The sequence below is a fragment of the Triturus cristatus genome, chromosome 8 (assembly GCF_964204655.1).
Source record: "Triturus cristatus chromosome 8, aTriCri1.1, whole genome shotgun sequence".
NCBI classification, from domain to species: domain Eukaryota; kingdom Metazoa; phylum Chordata; class Amphibia; order Caudata; family Salamandridae; genus Triturus; species Triturus cristatus.
The window spans coordinates 1065295380-1065316791 of NC_140591.1; positions in this window are offsets into that span (position 1 = coordinate 1065295380).

Genomic DNA, 21412 nt, shown 5'->3' on the forward strand with positions numbered 1-21412 from the left:
GATTCCTAATGGTTTCCCAAACCCTTTACCAGAAAAACTTTTCTGAATTGTTCAATGGGTTAAGTGCACTTAAACATTTGTTTTAGCATTCACAAACCCTCTGATTTACCTAATATGAGGGGTTGCAATTACTAAAACCCTTTCGACATGAGGCCCTTGGTGAAGTCCGAATGCTTCATAGCAGCTCAATGAAGCATGCCTATTTTCAAACATTTTATATTATGAACACATCATCATACCTTTGAAGCTGGAAATACAAAAGTATAAATTGATTGGTATACATTATTTGAACATATGTTCCTTTTGTAGTTGTTTTTGCACCATGCCTACGGTGGGTTAGCATGGCCTTCTCATGCAGTGTAAATAACTATGAGAAAGAGCTTGCTGGAAGATGCAGTCTGCTAAACATACACAGATGTTTTCATTCATTTATAAACTAATCCGTTACTTTGTAAATACTCACTTTAAATGTATTTTAGAACAGATCTTGCACGATTTGACAATAGCCCACTGAGGAGAGAAGCTCTACGATACTGAGCTGCATTGTGTGAGCGAGAGAAGGACAGCACCATATCTAGTATAGGAGCTGCTGCTCTCTTATCTAGAATTGATACAACAAATGTAGCTGCCTTGTGCCACACACACACACACCTTTGCTTCATAGAGCCAAGTTTGCAGTGTGTGTCTCATAGGTTTTTTACTTGAAGGGTGCCTTCAAGTGCAAGATACTATGCTTACACTTACTTTTAAAGTTTTCTCACATTCTTTTGTTTGCTGTACAATACAGCACACATGTGAACTTAGAAAGGTTTAGAGATTTAAAAAAATGTTTTCCTCTTGCCTCAAGGAGGCAGATTTTCTTTGTGCAAAGCCCCATCTACAAATGCTAGTAGATAGGACTTTGCATCAAAAACCATGGGTGGCGGCATGGGAATGTCCATGCACTGGCCATGAGATGCCCTCTTGATGCAAAGTGACTCAAAACAGCACATAACTTGTTTAACCTTTTTTTACCTTTACAGTGCTGTTTTTGAGTCTATTTGATGTAATGCTGATTCTCTAGGAAACACAGGTTTCAAAGTGAACTGTGGTAATTTATTGAGCACATGATGCAGTAGGATGTGTTAATTAGTGCCTCAAGGCTACCATGCATGATGAACGGTTAAAACTTGGAGTATGGATAGATGCAATAGTTTATAAAAAATATATGTTGAATATTATTTTAAACCATTGCAAACTCTTTCAGGATGATGATGGTTGTGAAGATTTAAATGAAAGTGATGGAAACATCCTGATAAAGTAGGTTGTAGGTTTTAATGTAAACAAGCACACCCTCAAACCATTATAGGGGAATAGTATGTACTTGCAAAAATATATTTTTTAATAAGACTACATCAGAGAAAACTCACGTTTTCTAATGTGACAAACTTAAAACATGTGAAACTGCAGAGTTTCTCATCTATACAAAAATTCAGCAGCAACAGAAAACAAACAATTCTGCTCAAACCTAATAAATATATCTCATATGGAGTGCAGTGTGCTTGGTTGATTTCACCAAGATATAGTACAGTGTGGTGGAGTTGTGTGTGGGGGATGCAGTACAGTGTGATGAGTAAGTGCTGCTATGATGCTATGTTTCCTTTTCTACTTTTTCTTTATTTTTTTATATAAAAACAATGCCAGCTATGTCACATTGCAAGGCAAATGTGACAATGGTTGTGCAGTGAGTTGTTTATTTATTTTTAGTACACCCCCCACAAACAAAATACAACAGAGCTAAAAACACTGGTGTGCAGGCAGAATAAAAAAATAAACGGCAGTGAGTGAGCCACCGCTTTCTGTTTGGCTGTCTTGACTAAATGTGTTTTGTCTTTAGATTAGCAGAGAGCCAGCATTTACAGTAATTTATGTTGGAAAAATGGTAGGATGGTTAGTTTGTTGGTGCAGTGTGTAATAAACCCATTCGTAATCAAATGAAAGCTCATACAAAGACAAGAAAAATACCCCTGCATTTTCATTTGAAGTCAGAGTGTTGAAACCCGGCATCACATAAAATTGTAAAGTTGGCTCCACAGCGTGCTTGTAGCACAGTCTGCAGTGCTGCACTATTCTCAGCTAGGGTGTGCAGGACAAAACTAAAAGGGATCTGAAAGTAAATTGATCATTCAGGTTACTGGTTGAATTGTCATGTAGTATGTAGAAGACATATTAGCATATCTAAGGTGAGGGTCATGACCTCTGTAAATGTGATGAATAGACAACAAGAGGGAGATTTACAAAGGCTTGGTGTAATGCAACTCAGCAATCAACGTTGCTGTGCTGTGTTTTATCAATGGAGATGCGATGCTGCAGCGGCGACACCCCTTTACGCGATGCGACGACAGCAGCTCTGACGGCGGCACGCTTCTCCGTGGATGCGAGGCGCTTTTCTTGATGCGGTGCAATGCGACAGCTACGATGGCGACACGCTTCTTCCTCGATGCAAGACTCTTCTCTTGATGCGGTGCGATGCGTCAGCTACGATGGCTGCGATGGCTACACGCTTCTTCGGCGTTGCGAGACACTTCTTGGATGATGCGAGACGCTTCCGCTCGATGCGATGCTGCAGCGGCGACACACTTTACGAGATGCGACGACAGCAGCTCCGACGGCGGCACGCTTCTCCTCCTTGAGTCGCGCTTCCAGCTCCTTGCGACACGCAGTCCCTCAGAAGGCCCAACAACAGCAGCAGGCACTTCCAAAGAACTCTGGGGAGCTGGGGGGTGAAGTCTGTTGTTCCTGAGACTTCAGCAGGAGGCAAGCTCTATTCCAAGCCCTTGGAGATCTTTTTAAGCACAAGTTGAAATAAAGTATTTTGTAGTCTTTCTCCTCTCCTTCAGCAGCAAGGCAACCACTGCAGGCCAATCCCCCTGGTCAGGGACAGTACTCCTCCTTACAGCTTTCCCAGTTCCTTCTCCTCAGGCAGAGGTTCTTCTTGTCAAGCAGGATCTAAATTCTTGGGAGCAGGGTCCCAATACTTATACCCCTAATTCCTTTGTTCCTCTGGGGTAGAGGAGCCTTTGCCCAGTCCAAACCAGTTCCTGAGCACTTTATTGACATGACTCTGATGTTCTATTCAGGGTGCAGGGCAGAGACATCAGACGCTCCACAGGAGGTGGAGCCAGCATTGTGGTGGCAGAGCACAACCCTATTCAGAGTCCAGGTGCACTCCTCCCACCCATCTGGATGTCAATCTCTCTATTCACCACCAAGCTACCTAGCCCTGCCCCTCTGGGTTTCCCCAGCCCTGTCACTCACACAAACCAGACAGGCAGATACACATCATAGCAGAGGCGGGCTGAAATGGTTAGGCAAGCAAATACCAGCTTTCTAAAAGTGGCATTTGCAAACACAGAATATTAAAATAAACTTTACTAAAAGATGTATTTTATTATTCTGAGTTCAGGCATACTAAACTCCAATTTTTCCCATGTTCCCTGGGTCTGTTAGGATCATAGGAGGTAACAATTCTGACAGCCCATTCTGGCCTATGGGAACAGGTAGCCTTGCAATAGTGAAACATGAAAATGGCTGTAATTCACTATTAGGACATGCCACACACATCAGGGCTTGTCCTACCTTATGCTTACAATGCACCCTGCCCTTGGGCCTACCATAGGGGTGACTAATATGAAGTTATGGGAAGGTTTAGGGACTGGCCAGTGGGTGCGCTTGCCCAGTCAGCATGACAGTACCAGACTGCACGCAGGTTCTGAAATGGCAGTCCTTAGACACATTTTAATGGGCCGCTTCTGTGGGTGGCACAACCAGTGCTGCAGGCCCACCAGCAGCATTTGCATTTACAAGCCCTGGGCACTCCTGGTGCACTTTACTGGGGTCTGACAGTAAACCAAATAAGCCAATCATGGGATCCAGCCAACATATCAATTTACAACGGGGAGAGCATATGCACTTTAGCACTGATCAGCAGTGGTAAAGTGCCCAGAGTCATAAACCAGCCAACAACAGGTCAGAAAAAATGCAGGAGGAAGGCAAAAAGTTTAGGGATGACCCTGTAAAAAGCGCTAAGTCCAACAATGCACAGTAGTGCAAGGGTGTGAGCATTATGCTCAGCACAGGTTTTCTACTGGAAAGGGACCATTCTAGTACAAAAGCTATGCTTAAATACTTTTCTTGCTTTGAGTGTTGTAGGGGGCATATATTTTAGATGCATCTACCAATGTTAGTAGATAGGAGTCTGCATCAAAACCCATGGTTGATTACATGAGAATGCACTTTTACCACCCACAGCATTCCCCTTGATAGAAAGTAGAGCAAAGTAGCACATAGCACATGTTAGCTAGGCCACACAAACATGGGCCTAGCTAATATTCATTACAAAAATACACTTCTACACATCTTAGAAAACTTGCTTAAAAAACTATTGTATGAAACCAGTCTGTACATTGGGGAATCTACTTTAAAAGTGCACACTGCACACTGCTAATGTTCAACATTTTTATAAATCCATAAGATTATTTTACAAATCCCCACCTCTGACTACTTAATCAATGCTAAAATAAATTAATAAAAAAATAATTATGTAGGAACATTATAGCATAGTCAGCATCAGTGTTTCCTTCTGGTATTCTTCTCTGTTATATTCTTCCATTTGTTACCATTTCAATGAGTTTCTTTCATGCTTACACCAACAATTTTTAAATAAACACCTAAAAAATTTGAACACAAGAAGCAGAACAATTGCACAAATCATTAAACTAATTACAGGAATTATGACTAGTTTCATTAAATTCATCAACTTTAGTGAAACCCTTTGCTATCTCACTAAACATGGAACTTATAATCTTCCCCATGCTATGCTCTTCTAAAGCTTGAAGTTCATGAGAGACATTAGTAACATTTTGTATGTATTCATTAATACACCTGTGGGGATATGTACAAGGAAGTGGCGGAGAGAGGCGTTAGCCTTCCTGGCTTAACGCCTCTCTCTGCCACTTCTGAAACGCAAGGCTGCACCATATTTACAAGAATGTGGGGCAGCCTTGCGTTTCCCCCTAGGATGGCACTAAGTATAGCAATTGAGCCCCAATGCAGGCACCCTTGCACCATAGTGCAAGGATGTCTACGTGCAGGGGAGGATTGTTTATGTGTAGGAAGGTGTCCCTTCCTGCACATAAACAATCCTAAGATGCCAATATGTCACTTTCATGTGTGCTGCTTTATGTGGCACACATGAAAGTGACAAAATGCCATTTTTTTAAAAGGTTGGTTATGTACAGGAAGGGACACCTTCCTGAACATAAACAAACCATGGCATTTTGTTTTTTCCATGTGTGCTGCACAAGGCAGCACACATGGAAAAAGCAAACATGAGGAGAAATAATGCATTTCTCCTCATTTCGCCAACTTAAGACCAGGATTTACCTGGTCCTAATTTAGATTTCATTTTAAGTTTTTCCTATGTACGCCACCATTGTACATAGGGGGCAGCATCAAAATGAATGGGTGTTTCAGTGTAACGCCCACCACAACACCCACTGCCAACCCCTTTCACGCGAGCCATAGCGTGAAAGGGGGCCTTATTTACAAGGCAGAATTAAGCCGCTGCCTTGGAAAAAAGGCACAGCCCCTATAGCCACCACAGCTTTGGTAAAAGTGAAGATGTGGTGGCGATAGGGTCTTTTACATATGACCCCTGGTGTTATCAGGTATGAAGAACCAGCTTTCCTTGAACTTTAATACCTTGCAAATACTACTTTTCTTAGGATATCTAGCACTAAACAGTTTTACATTACCATTGTTCTCATCACAAAAGTTCAGAATTAATGTGAGTATCGCCCCTGCAGTACTCAAAGCAAACCTGTCAACCAGTGTACATAAGTTTCTAATTTGTACATCATTCGTAGCCACACTTTATAGTATGAATAATAATAGCATCTAATATATGTAATACTAACTGTCCAAATACATGTTTCACTCTCTTCAAACCAACTGCATCTTCTATTTCACTCAAGGAATAGACTCTGGGAACCACCAAGGCAAGATAACATGATCCAACTCAAATTTGTAGAAAATATAAATAAGTAGTCTTACCACACACTTTAAAAATTCATCTCAGGATTGGCTCTTCACAGTCAGAAAATCACCCATTTATAACAAAGGCTCACAACACACCATATACATCTCACCCTTTCTGTCATTTTCAATTCTCAATCTAGGATGCAGATTTGACAATCTAAATTCTTATTCTTCTTTCATCTGTTTTCTTACCTTTCTTTCATCCCTGCTATCTCTCACAATTTTCACTCTCCTCTCATATTATTTAAATTTGTGCAATTAATTTCAGAACTTTAACATACTCAAGACCCTTATTATCACCTTCATGTTCAGAGATTGGTAGATCTTCCAACAAGACATTGAAATCCAACAAATAGGGAAACAAATATGCCTTTACCAAACATGCCGTTACCAAACACGCTTTACCACGCAATTACTTTTCCACATGTTGTCTTTACCAAGCAAGCCTTTACCATACATATGCCTGTATCATGCATGCTTTTACAATGCAAGGTAAGTATATGGTAAGGTAAATGAAAATCCAATTTTATATATATTACCTACTGGCGGTCACCAGCAAGTAGTTGTAATTAGGACCATGTTTCCATAAGAAAAGCATTTTCTGACTTGCCTATAGCTTTGACACCATTTGACAAATTCTTCTTACGTTTCCCATGTTAATTCCCAATGGAGTTTGAACATGACTACAGCCTGTACCGCTGGACGGAATTACACCAAATTTGGAAAAAAAGACGGTTTTGGTCTAGAAAGCATACTTTTTGTAATTTGGTGTAAATCCATTCAGAGGTTTCAATATATTAAAAGAAATACAAATTTGTATATCTAGGGTCGCAACTAATTTGCGGCCAATTCACGCCAAATTGCGAATGCGCACAACAACAGGAATGCTGCCACAACTTGGGCACAGTTTCCTGGGCTAAACAGAAATGGCAAAAATTGGTGTAAGGGGTAAGGATGGATGTACCGTGATCCCATGAGTGGGATATAGGGATGTTTCTGGCATACAGTTTGGGAAGAAAACATAGAAGAACAGGTTTTTCCTCCCCACATGCAATATTTGTGAATTCACAGTGACGCTCAGTGCAGGCCCCTGTGTAACATTGTGACAATTCCGCAAATATTGTTAAAACCACAAAAACAGCACACTCACAGAGAATGTTTTTCAGTCACTCACAGACCCACTCAGACACTCATGCATCCACTCACATACCCACACACCCACTCACAAACCCACTCATTTACTTATGCACGCACTCACAGGCCCACTCAGACACTTATGCACTCACTTGCACACCCACTGAGGTACTCATGCACCCACTCACAGACTCACTCAGCAACTCATACACCCATTCACAAACCCACTGTACCCACTCACAGACCCACTCAGGGACTAACACACTTACTCACTGACCCATTGAGACACTTATGCACTCACTTACAGACTCACTCACAGACCCACTGAGGTACTCACACACCCACTCACAAAGCCAATCAGACACTCAGGCAGCCACTCACAGATCCACTCAGACACTCTTACACCCACTTATATGTACACTTATGGACACATGCACCCACTCACAAACCCACTCAGAAACTCATGCATCCACTCACAGATCCTCTTAGACACTGATGCATGGACCTGTGAAACTTTGCAGATATCTAATTGATACTCTTTAGGGTGGGTGGGTATAAGTTATAGGACAGGTTTGTATGTGCTTATATGGTAAGACATACCTTTTTAAGTAATATTGAGTCACAGGTGTACTTTTAGACTCATTGACATAATTAATGTGCATTGTTTGCATATAGTACAAGTTTTATACATATTTAGGAAACAATTATTGCTCATCTAGTCTGTGAGAGAGAGTCAGAGGTATGTAGATAGTCAAGGACGTAACTATGCAGAACCTATGTATGAAGCCGTAATTACATATAAGTGGTTCCTATGGTAGGCTGTAGGTAGGCTATAGGACAGTGTGTTTTATACTTAAATGTAGTTTTAAGTTTACTAAGTTATATGTGTACTTTTAGGCCTATATGTCCAGTTATACATGCATTATCCCACCTATACTTCAGCTAACTTACCCTTTAAGAGAAAAAAATAGAACTACTCACACACCCAGTCAGAGAGAGCCAGAGACACCTACACATTTAGTCACATGCCCATACAGCACTGATGTATCCAGCAGTAAAAGAGCAAGTAGCACACACAGTGCACCAGCGCACACTAATGCAGCCAGTAGCAATCCATGCAGTCTGTTACATACACATATATAGACCTATAGAGATACATAGACACTAGGCATATAGCAAGACAGTCATTTACACATCCTGCGACACACCAGAGAGGGACAGATACACCTATTTAGATATGTACTCGAGTACTGACACTCCTAATCACCAATCCAGCAAAGTAAACCTTTAGACATATGTTGGGCCTGCTACTGCAGAGCCTGTGTGTGCAGATTTATTGGTAGCTCAAGTTGTATTTAAAAACTCCTTGCCAATCCTTAAACTTCCTTTCTCCTACATATAACTCACACCTAAGGTAGAGTTACGTAGGCCATAGTTTGAATGCTAGCACTTTCAGACTTCTTTATTCCGTTATAAATTACTCCCGGAATTCATAGTAAAAAGACCAGAGTGGAACAGTATATTACGTAATACCAAGTGAAACTTGCCAGCAATGTACTAGATATTCTTTAGGTAGGGTGTAGGTATGTCATAGGGCAGACTTAAATGTACTTAAATAGCAAGACACAGTGTTTTAAGTTCCACTGATATACACGTAGTTAAATATGCAGTGTTCCACCCATATTACAAGTTATGTACAAAACTCAAAACGCTTTCTTATTCACCTAGTCTGTGGGAGAGAGACACAGCTCTGTAGATAGTCAGTGCCTTGGTAATACAACACTTATGTATGCAGCACTAAAATATATATGTAACTACTGACACACCTTATTCACCCATCCAGACAAGTATTCCTTTAAACATCGATCAGGCCTACTACTGCAGAGCCTGTCTGTGTACTTTTACTGCCAGCTAGATTTGACCTGGGAACATTATAGCATAGTCAGCATCAGTGTTTCCTTCTGGTATTCTTCTCTGTTATATTCTTCCATTTGTTACCATTTCAATGAGTTTCTTTCATGCTTACACCAACAATTTTTAAATAAACACCTAGAAAATTTGAACACAAGAAGCAGAACAATTGCACAAATCATTAAACTAATTACAGGAATTATGACTAGTTTCATTAAATTCATCAACTTTAGTGAAACCCTTTGCTATCTCACTAACCATGGAACTTATAATCTTCCCCATGCTATGCTCTTCTAAAGCTTGAAGTTCATGAGAGACATTAGTAACATTGTGTATGTATTCATTAATACACCTGTGGGGATATGTACAAGGAAGTGGCGGAGAGAGGCGTTAGCCTTCCTGGCTTAACGCCTCTCTCTGCCACTTCTGAAACGCAAGGCTGCACCATATTTACAAGAATGTGGGGCAGCCTTGCGTTTCCCCCTAGGATGGCACTAAGTATAGCAATTGAGCCCCAATGCAGGCACCCTTGCACCATAGTGCAAGGATGTCTACGTGCAGGGGAGGATTGTTTATGTGTAGGAAGGTGTCCCTTCCTGCACATAAACAATCCTAAGATGCCAATATGTCACTTTCATGTGTGCTGCTTTATGTGGCACACATGAAAGTGACAAAATGCCATTTTTTTAAAAGGTTGGTTATGTACAGGAAGGGACACCTTCCTGAACATAAACAAACCATGGCATTTTGTTTTTTCCATGTGTGCTGCACAAGGCAGCACACATGGAAAAAGCAAACATGAGGAGAAATAATGCATTTCTCCTCATTTCGCCAACTTAAGACCAGGATTTACCTGGTCCTAATTTAGATTTCATTTTAAGTTTTTCCTATGTACGCCACCATTGTACATAGGGGGCAGCATCAAAATGAATGGGTGTTTCAGTGTAACGCCCACCACAACACCCACTGCCAACCCCTTTCACGCGAGCCATAGCGTGAAAGGGGGCCTTATTTACAAGGCAGAATTAAGCCGCTGCCTTGGAAAAAAGGCACAGCCCCTATAGCCACCACAGCTTTGGTAAAAGTGAAGATGTGGTGGCGATAGGGTCTTTTACATATGACCCCTGGTGTTATCAGGTATGAAGAACCAGCTTTCCTTGAACTTTAATACCTTGCAAATACTACTTTTCTTAGGATATCTAGCACTAAACAGTTTTACATTACCATTGTTCTCATCACAAAAGTTCAGAATTAATGTGAGTATCGCCCCTGCAGTACTCAAAGCAAACCTGTCAACCAGTGTACATAAGTTTCTAATTTGTACATCATTCGTAGCCACACTTTATAGTATGAATAATAATAGCATCTAATATATGTAATACTAACTGTCCAAATACATGTTTCACTCTCTTCAAACCAACTGCATCTTCTATTTCACTCAAGGAATAGACTCTGGGAACCACCAAGGCAAGATAACATGATCCAACTCAAATTTGTAGAAAATATAAATAAGTAGTCTTACCACACACTTTAAAAATTCATCTCAGGATTGGCTCTTCACAGTCAGAAAATCACCCATTTATAACAAAGGCTCACAACACACCATATACATCTCACCCTTTCTGTCATTTTCAATTCTCAATCTAGGATGCAGATTTGACAATCTAAATTCTTATTCTTCTTTCATCTGTTTTCTTACCTTTCTTTCATCCCTGCTATCTCTCACAATTTTCACTCTCCTCTCATATTATTTAAATTTGTGCAATTAATTTCAGAACTTTAACATACTCAAGACCCTTATTATCACCTTCATGTTCAGAGATTGGTAGATCTTGCAACAAGACATTGAAATCCAACAAATAGGGAAACAAATATGCCTTTACCAAACATGCCGTTACCAAACACGCTTTACCACGCAATTACTTTTCCACATGTTGTCTTTACCAAGCAAGCCTTTACCATACATATGCCTGTATCATGCATGCTTTTACAATGCAAGGTAAGTATATGGTAAGGTAAATGAAAATCCAATTTTATATATATTACCTACTGGCGGTCACCAGCAAGTAGTTGTAATTAGGACCATGTTTCCATAAGAAAAGCATTTTCTGACTTGCCTATAGCTTTGACACCATTTGACAAATTCTTCTTACGTTTCCCATGTTAATTCCCAATGGAGTTTGAACATGACTACAGCCTGTACCGCTGGACGGAATTACACCAAATTTGGAAAAAAAGACGGTTTTGGTCTAGAAAGCATACTTTTTGTAATTTGGTGTAAATCCATTCAGAGGTTTCAATATATTAAAAGAAATACAAATTTGTATATCTAGGGTCGCAACTAATTTGCGGCCAATTCACGCCAAATTGCGAATGCGCACAACAACAGGAATGCTGCCACAACTTGGGCACAGTTTCCTGGGCTAAACAGAAATGGCAAAAATTGGTGTAAGGGGTAAGGATGGATGTACCGTGATCCCATGAGTGGGAGATAGGGGTGTTTCTGGCATACAGTTTGGGAAGAAAACATAGAAGAACAGGTTTTTCCTCCCCACATGCAATATTTGTGAATTCACAGTGACGCTCAGTGCAGGCCCCTGTGTAACATTGTGACAATTCCGCAAATATTGTTAAAACCACAAAAACAGCACACTCACAGAGAATGTTTTTCAGTCACTCACAGACCCACTCAGACACTCATGCATCCACTCACATACCCACACACCCACTCACAAACCCACTCATTTACTTATGCACCCACTCACAGGCCCACTCAGACACTTATGCACTCACTTGCACACCCACTGAGGTACTCATGCACCCACTCACAGACTCACTCAGCAACTCATACACCCATTCACAAACCCACTGTACCCACTCACAGACCCACTCAGGGACTAACACACTCACTCACTGACCCATTGAGACACTTATGCACTCACTTACAGACTCACTCACAGACCCACTGAGGTACTCACACACCCACTCACAAAGCCAATCAGACACTCAGGCAGCCACTCACAGATCCACTCAGACACTCTTACACCCACTTATATGTACACTTATGGACTCATGCACCCACTCACAAACCCACTCAGAAACTCATGCATCCACTCACAGATCCTCTTAGACACTGATGCATGGACCTGTGAAACTTTGCAGATATCTAATTGATACTCTTTAGGGTGGGTGGGTATAAGTTATAGGACAGGTTTGTATGTGCTTATATGGTAAGACATACCTTTTTAAGTAATATTGAGTCACAGGTGTACTTTTAGACTCATTGACATAATTAATGTGCATTGTTTGCATATAGTACAAGTTTTATACATATTTAGGAAACAATTATTGCTCATCTAGTCTGTGAGAGAGAGTCAGAGGTATGTAGATAGTCAAGGACGTAACTATGCAGAACCTATGTATGAAGCCGTAATTACATATAAGTGGTTCCTATGGTAGGCTGTAGGTAGGCTATAGGACAGAGTGTTTTATACTTAAATGTAGTTTTAAGTTTACTAAGTTATATGTGTACTTTTAGGCCTATATGTCCAGTTATACATGCATTATCCCACCTATACTTCAGCTAACTTACCCTTTAAGAGAAAAAAATAGAACTACTCACACACCCAGTCAGAGAGAGCCAGAGACACCTACACATTTAGTCACATGCCCATACAGCACTGATGTATCCAGCAGTAAAAGAGCAAGTAGCACACACAGTGCACCAGCGCACACTAATGCAGCCAGTAGCAATCCATGCAGTCTGTTACATACACATATATAGACCTATAGATATACATAGACACTAGGCATATAGCAAGACAGTCATTTACACATCCTGCGACACACCAGAGAGGGACAGATACACCTATTTAGATATGTACTCGAGTACTGACACTCCTAATCACCAATCCAGCAAAGTAAACCTTTAGACATATGTTGGGCCTGCTACTGCAGAGCCTGTGTGTGCAGATTTATTGGTAGCTCAAGTTGTATTTAAAAACTCCTTGCCAATCCTTAAACTTCCTTTCTCCTACATATAACTCACACCTAAGGTAGAGTTACGTAGGCCATAGTTTGAATGCTAGCACTTTCAGACTTCTTTATTCCGTTATAAATTACTCCCGGAATTCATAGTAAAAAGACCAGAGTGGAACAGTATATTACGTAATACCAAGTGAAACTTGCCAGCAATGTACTAGATATTCTTTAGGTAGGGTGTAGGTATGTCATAGGGCAGACTTAAATGTACTTAAATAGCAAGACACAGTGTTTTAAGTTCCACTGATATACACGTAGTTAAATATGCAGTGTTCCACCCATATTACAAGTTATGTACAAAACTCAAAACGCTTTCTTATTCACCTAGTCTGTGGGAGAGAGACACAGCTCTGTAGATAGTCAGTGCCTTGGTAATACAACACTTATGTATGCAGCACTAAAATATATATGTAACTACTGACACACCTTATTCACCCATCCAGACAAGTATTCCTTTAAACATCGATCAGGCCTACTACTGCAGAGCCTGTCTGTGTACTTTTACTGCCAGCTAGATTTGACCTGGGAACATTATAGCATAGTCAGCATCAGTGTTTCCTTCTGGTATTCTTCTCTGTTATATTCTTCCATTTGTTACCATTTCAATGAGTTTCTTTCATGCTTACACCAACAATTTTTAAATAAACACCTAGAAAATTTGAACACAAGAAGCAGAACAATTGCACAAATCATTAAACTAATTACAGGAATTATGACTAGTTTCATTAAATTCATCAACTTTAGTGAAACCCTTTGCTATCTCACTAACCATGGAACTTATAATCTTCCCCATGCTATGCTCTTCTAAAGCTTGAAGTTCATGAGAGACATTAGTAACATTGTGTATGTATTCATTAATACACCTGTGGGGATATGTACAAGGAAGTGGCGGAGAGAGGCGTTAGCCTTCCTGGCTTAACGCCTCTCTCTGCCACTTCTGAAACGCAAGGCTGCACCATATTTACAAGAATGTGGGGCAGCCTTGCGTTTCCCCCTAGGATGGCACTAAGTATAGCAATTGAGCCCCAATGCAGGCACCCTTGCACCATAGTGCAAGGATGTCTACGTGCAGGGGAGGATTGTTTATGTGTAGGAAGGTGTCCCTTCCTGCACATAAACAATCCTAAGATGCCAATATGTCACTTTCATGTGTGCTGCTTTATGTGGCACACATGAAAGTGACAAAATGCCATTTTTTTAAAAGGTTGGTTATGTACAGGAAGGGACACCTTCCTGAACATAAACAAACCATGGCATTTTGTTTTTTCCATGTGTGCTGCACAAGGCAGCACACATGGAAAAAGCAAACATGAGGAGAAATAATGCATTTCTCCTCATTTCGCCAACTTAAGACCAGGATTTACCTGGTCCTAATTTAGATTTCATTTTAAGTTTTTCCTATGTACGCCACCATTGTACATAGGGGGCAGCATCAAAATGAATGGGTGTTTCAGTGTAACGCCCACCACAACACCCACTGCCAACCCCTTTCACGCGAGCCATAGCGTGAAAGGGGGCCTTATTTACAAGGCAGAATTAAGCCGCTGCCTTGGAAAAAAGGCACAGCCCCTATAGCCACCACAGCTTTGGTAAAAGTGAAGATGTGGTGGCGATAGGGTCTTTTACATATGACCCCTGGTGTTATCAGGTATGAAGAACCAGCTTTCCTTGAACTTTAATACCTTGCAAATACTACTTTTCTTAGGATATCTAGCACTAAACAGTTTTACATTACCATTGTTCTCATCACAAAAGTTCAGAATTAATGTGAGTATCGCCCCTGCAGTACTCAAAGCAAACCTGTCAACCAGTGTACATAAGTTTCTAATTTGTACATCATTCGTAGCCACACTTTATAGTATGAATAATAATAGCATCTAATATATGTAATACTAACTGTCCAAATACATGTTTCACTCTCTTCAAACCAACTGCATCTTCTATTTCACTCAAGGAATAGACTCTGGGAACCACCAAGGCAAGATAACATGATCCAACTCAAATTTGTAGAAAATATAAATAAGTAGTCTTACCACACACTTTAAAAATTCATCTCAGGATTGGCTCTTCACAGTCAGAAAATCACCCATTTATAACAAAGGCTCACAACACACCATATACATCTCACCCTTTCTGTCATTTTCAATTCTCAATCTAGGATGCAGATTTGACAATCTAAATTCTTATTCTTCTTTCATCTGTTTTCTTACCTTTCTTTCATCCCTGCTATCTCTCACAATTTTCACTCTCCTCTCATATTATTTAAATTTGTGCAATTAATTTCAGAACTTTAACATACTCAAGACCCTTATTATCACCTTCATGTTCAGAGATTGGTAGATCTTCCAACAAGACATTGAAATCCAACCAATAGGGAAACAAATATGCCTTTACCAAACATGCCGTTACCAAACACGCTTTACCACACAATTACTTTTCCACATGTTGTCTTTACCAAGCAAGCCTTTAACATACATATGCCTGTATCATGCATGCTTTTACAATGCAAGGTAAGTATATGGTAAGGTAAATGAAAATCCAATTTTATATATATTACCTACTGGCGGTCACCAGCAAGTAGTTGTAATTAGGACCATGTTTCCATAAGAAAAGCATTTTCTGACTTGCCTATAGCTTTGACACCATTTGACAAATTCTTCTTACGTTTCCCATGTTAATTCCCAATGGAGTTTGAACATGACTACAGCCTGTACCGCTGGACGGAATTACACCAAATTTGGAAAAAAAGACGGTTTTGGTCTAGAAAGCATACTTTTTGTAATTTGGTGTAAATCCATTCAGAGGTTTCAATATATTAAAAGAAATACAAATTTGTATATCTAGGGTCGCAACTAATTTGCGGCCAATTCACGCCAAATTGCGAATGCGCACAACAACAGGAATGCTGCCACAACTTGGGCACAGTTTCCTGGGCTAAACAGAAATGGCAAAAATTGGTGTAAGGGGTAAGGATGGATGTACCGTGATCCCATGAGTGGGATATAGGGGTGTTTCTGGCATACAGTTTGGGAAGAAAACATAGAAGAACAGGTTTTTCCTCCCCACATGCAATATTTGTGAATTCACAGTGACGCTCAGTGCAGGCCCCTGTGTAACATTGTGACAATTCCGCAAATATTGTTAAAACCACAAAAACAGCACACTCACAGAGAATGTTTTTCAGTCACTCACAGACCCACTCAGACACTCATGCATCCACTCACATACCCACACACCCACTCACAAACCCACTCATTTACTTATGCACCCACTCACAGGCCCACTCAGACACTTATGCACTCACTTGCACACCCACTGAGGTACTCATGCACCCACTCACAGACTCACTCAGCAACTCATACACCCATTCACAAACCCACTGTACCCACTCACAGACCCACTCAGGGACTAACACACTCACTCACTGACCCATTGAGACACTTATGCACTCACTTACAGACTCACTCACAGACCCACTGAGGTACTCACACACCCACTCACAAAGCCAATCAGACACTCAGGCAGCCACTCACAGATCCACTCAGACACTCTTACACCCACTTATATGTACACTTATGGACTCATGCACCCACTCACAAACCCACTCAGAAACTCATGCATCCACTCACAGATCCTCTTAGACACTGATGCATGGACCTGTGAAACTTTGCAGATATCTAATTGATACTCTTTAGGGTGGGTGGGTATAAGTTATAGGACAGGTTTGTATGTGCTTATATGGTAAGACATACCTTTTTAAGTAATATTGAGTCACAGGTGTACTTTTAGACTCATTGACATAATTAATGTGCATTGTTTGCATATAGTACAAGTTTTATACATATTTAGGAAACAATTATTGCTCATCTAGTCTGTGAGAGAGAGTCAGAGGTATGTAGATAGTCAAGGACGTAACTATGCAGAACCTATGTATGAAGCCGTAATTACATATAAGTGGTTCCTATGGTAGGCTGTAGGTAGGCTATAGGACAGAGTGTTTTATACTTAAATGTAGTTTTAAGTTTACTAAGTTATATGTGTACTTTTAGGCCTATATGTCCAGTTATACATGCATTATCCCACCTATACTTCAGCTAACTTACCCTTTAAGAGAAAAAAATAGAACTACTCACACACCCAGTCAGAGAGAGCCAGAGACACCTACACATTTAGTCACATGCCCATACAGCACTGATGTATCCAGCAGTAAAAGAGCAAGTAGCACACACAGTGCACCAGCGCACACTAATGCAGCCAGTAGCAATCCATGCAGTCTGTTACATACACATATATAGACCTATAGAGATACATAGACACTAGGCATATAGCAAGACAGTTATTTACACATCCTGCGACACACCAGAGAGGGACAGATACACCTATTTAGATATGTACTCGAGTACTGACACTCCTAATCACCAATCCAGCAAAGTAAACCTTTAGACATATGTTGGGCCTGCTACTGCAGAGCCTGTGTGTGCAGATTTATTGGTAGCTCAAGTTGTATTTAAAAACTCCTTGCCAATCCTTAAACTTCCTTTCTCCTACATATAACTCACACCTAAGGTAGAGTTACGTAGGCCATAGTTTGAATGCTAGCACTTTCAGACTTCTTTATTCCGTTATAAATTACTCCCGGAATTCATAGTAAAAAGACCAGAGTGGAACAGTATATTACGTAATACCAAGTGAAACTTGCCAGCAATGTACTAGATATTCTTTAGGTAGGGTGTAGGTATGTCATAGGGCAGACTTAAATGTACTTAAATAGCAAGACACAGTGTTTTAATTTCCACTGATATACACGTAGTTAAATATGCAGTGTTCCACCCATATTACAAGTTATGTACAAAACTCAAAACGCTTTCTTATTCACCTAGTCTGTGGGAGAGAGACACAGCTCTGTAGATAGTCAGTGCCTTGGTAATACAACACTTATGTATGCAGCACTAAAATATATATGTAACTACTGACACACCTTATTCACCCATCCAGACAAGTATTCCTTTAAACATCGATCAGGCCTACTACTGCAGAGCCTGTCTGTGTACTTTTACTGCCAGCTAGATTTGACCTGGGAAAAGCCCTTTGCCAAGTCTTAAACCCACCTTTAGTACACATAACTCAACTCTGAGATAGGCTGTAGGTATGCCCTAATGTGCACTAAGTTACTTGTGCACTTGCAGAGCCCTATGCCAAGTACTATATAAAATATACTACCCATAATGTAACTGAAATACATATCTTCAAAAGCATCTCTCTTACCCAGTCACACAGCGTTAAAGGCCCTTATATATTTACTCACATACTCAGAAACTAATTATGTATCCAGCAGTATCAAAGACAGTTGCAGACTCACTTACATACCCCTGTATTCACCAACACAGGCCCTGAGCTATTCGTTCAGCCACTAACATACACATTTAGAGAGCCATGGAGTTACTAAAACAGAGAGTCATATACCGGCATACTTATTTAAACATCTGATTGCAGTCCTACAGGTGGACTCCTCTACTCACTCAGATATGCACCCAAATACTGACACAACCTAGTCACCTATCCAGACAAATAGTCCTTTAAACATGGATCAGAACTACTACTGCAGAGTCTGTCTGTGCACTTTTACTGCCAGCTTGACTTGGCATTAAAAAACTCTTAGTAAAATTCTTAAATACACATTTTAGTACACATAACTCAGCTCTGAGATACGCTGTAGGTATGCTATAATGTACGGTGCTTGTGCTTAAAAGGTGAAACATGTCCTTTTCAGTTTCACTAAGTTAGTCATGCACTTGCAGAACCTTATGCCAAGACTACATAGAGTATGCCACCCATAATGCAACGGACATGTATATTTTCAAAAGCATAGAGCCTCTCTCTTACCCAGTCAGACAGTGACAGAGGCACTTATACATGCACTCACATAATCAGAAACTAGTTATGTATCCAGTAATATTAACAGCAGTTGCAGACACACTTACATAACCCTGTGTTCACCAACACAGGAACTGAGCTGTTCGTTCAGCCACTTAAATACACATTTAGAGAGCCATAGAGTTACTAAAACAAACAATCATGTACCAGCATACTTACGTAAACATCTGATGGCACTGCTACAGGTGGACTCCTACACTCACTCACATACGTAGTCAAGTACTGACATAGCCTTGTCACCCATCCAGGCAAGTAGTCCTTAAAACATGGGTAGATTCTGAGGAACACAGTAATTCGTATGGTAGTATACCCAGGGAGAGACTAATGCATACGCAGACACACACAGAGACATAAATATGTTAATTAATTGAGTAAGGTTATCTATATTATAACAACACAACTGCTTATATTGGTAGATACATACTTAAAATGTGTAATCCCATAGTATGTAATGGAAAACTAAATGTACCGTTATTTTCTTTTCAGGCATCAATTTTTACATATGTACAGTCAGTTACAGTGCTATCAAAAACTTAGAGAAGAAATAAACAAATGCCACTGAGAAACAAAAGGGGCAAAATGTGGAGAAAGTGGTGAAAGAGGTAAGAGCTGGTCGTAAGAGAACCCAGTCATTTCTTAAAGTATTATGTGGAAAACTGGATAGTGAGCAAAATCAAGTAAATAAAAAATAAAGTTTCAGATCAATTAAGAAAGGAGAAAAAGTGCATGATATGAAGAGTAAAAAAAATCATACAATAAAGCAGAGAGCATAACTAGAAGACAGAGGGAGTTTAAGGAGATCAGATGTAGAACGTTCAATAGTAAAGTAATTCAGAATCTGGTAAGAAGCTATGTTCAAATGTAAAAGGAGAAGAGAAGAAGTCAGACAAAAGGAACATGTTGAGACTATAGTCGATAAGGCCTTTGCTCTCAAGAGGATGCTATTTATTTTGATTCGAAACAGAATGAGGACACTGGATAAAATAGTGTTGTGTGTGAGGAAAAGAATCCAAACGAAAAGACGTGTCAATAGAAGTGACTCTTCAAAAGATTTCAGCGGTGAATGGAGACATACTTCTGGTACTGAGACTTTTCTTTAATGAAGAAAGCTACTTCCAAGAGAACACATTAGTGCATGCAGCTGGAGAATATGGACGATGTTATGAGGTGAAGGATTGTAGTCCCATTTCAAAAGAGGTGATGGTACCTAAAAATATAGAGGAGGCAATAGCTGAAGAGGTATAGGGAAGGCATAGACAGGCCCCTGTATATAAATGGAACTGCAGCAGTACCTGTAGTGTTTGGGAGTAATCTGTTGATATATTGAGAATTTTCCTACCTATGTTTCCCTGCGGTAGTCTGAAAAAGAAAATAGGTATGCTTCAAGGATTAGATTAATTCAAAATAAGGAAGTATACCAATTTACAGGGACACTCACTAGCCTGTCTATTAAAGAAACTGTGCCAAAGCACCTTTAATCATTTCAGTATTTTAGCTGTACACTACTTGAAAATGGGAACTTTAGTTAGGCTTTGCTATGTCAAAACTCCTGCGTTATGTTGAAGGGTAATGAATTGAGCTCTTTTGTATGGTTCAGTTTGTCATGATGTTCAGTTTCATTTCTTTGGTCCTGAAAAGGAGTGTAGGGATAATTAGGACTTTGTATCTACAGGACACATGTATTATTGTTGATCATTTTCAAGAAGAGATTACAAAGTTTAACGCAGTTTCTTCAGAGAAACCGAACTGTGTTTGTACATGTTGTCGACACACTCACTACAAAAGACAAACTTGTAATGTTGTCCTGTTATCAATAAATGAAGAAGCAAACAGAGATAAGTAGCAAGAATGTGCAGCTTATTTATTTGTAAAGGAATACTTTAATTGTTCCTCACGACTAATTATATGTAAGTACTGTTTTGATACGTTAGAGGATAATAAAATGGCAGCTAGAGCGGTACATAGCAAGTAAGAACTAGTTTCAATTCCACAAAAGCTCCAAGATTTAAATGTTTATGAATTAATTCTTATACAATGTATGCATCCTTTTCAAACTATAGTTCGTATGGTACCAAAAACAGGGAAATTACCCCCAGCACAGCTACAGTAATTTCTTAAAAGTAGACATGTGTACTAGCCATTATATTTTGAACAGAATATAGACATTTTGAAGAACCACTTATTATTCTAGTTAATAGTGTCGTTACCAAGAACAAAACAATATGGCAAGAGTGAGTGGATCTTAGTAAACTAAAAAAAACACAACATTATATCTGGTACAAAATAATATTTATTATAAAAACATGTTGATGTT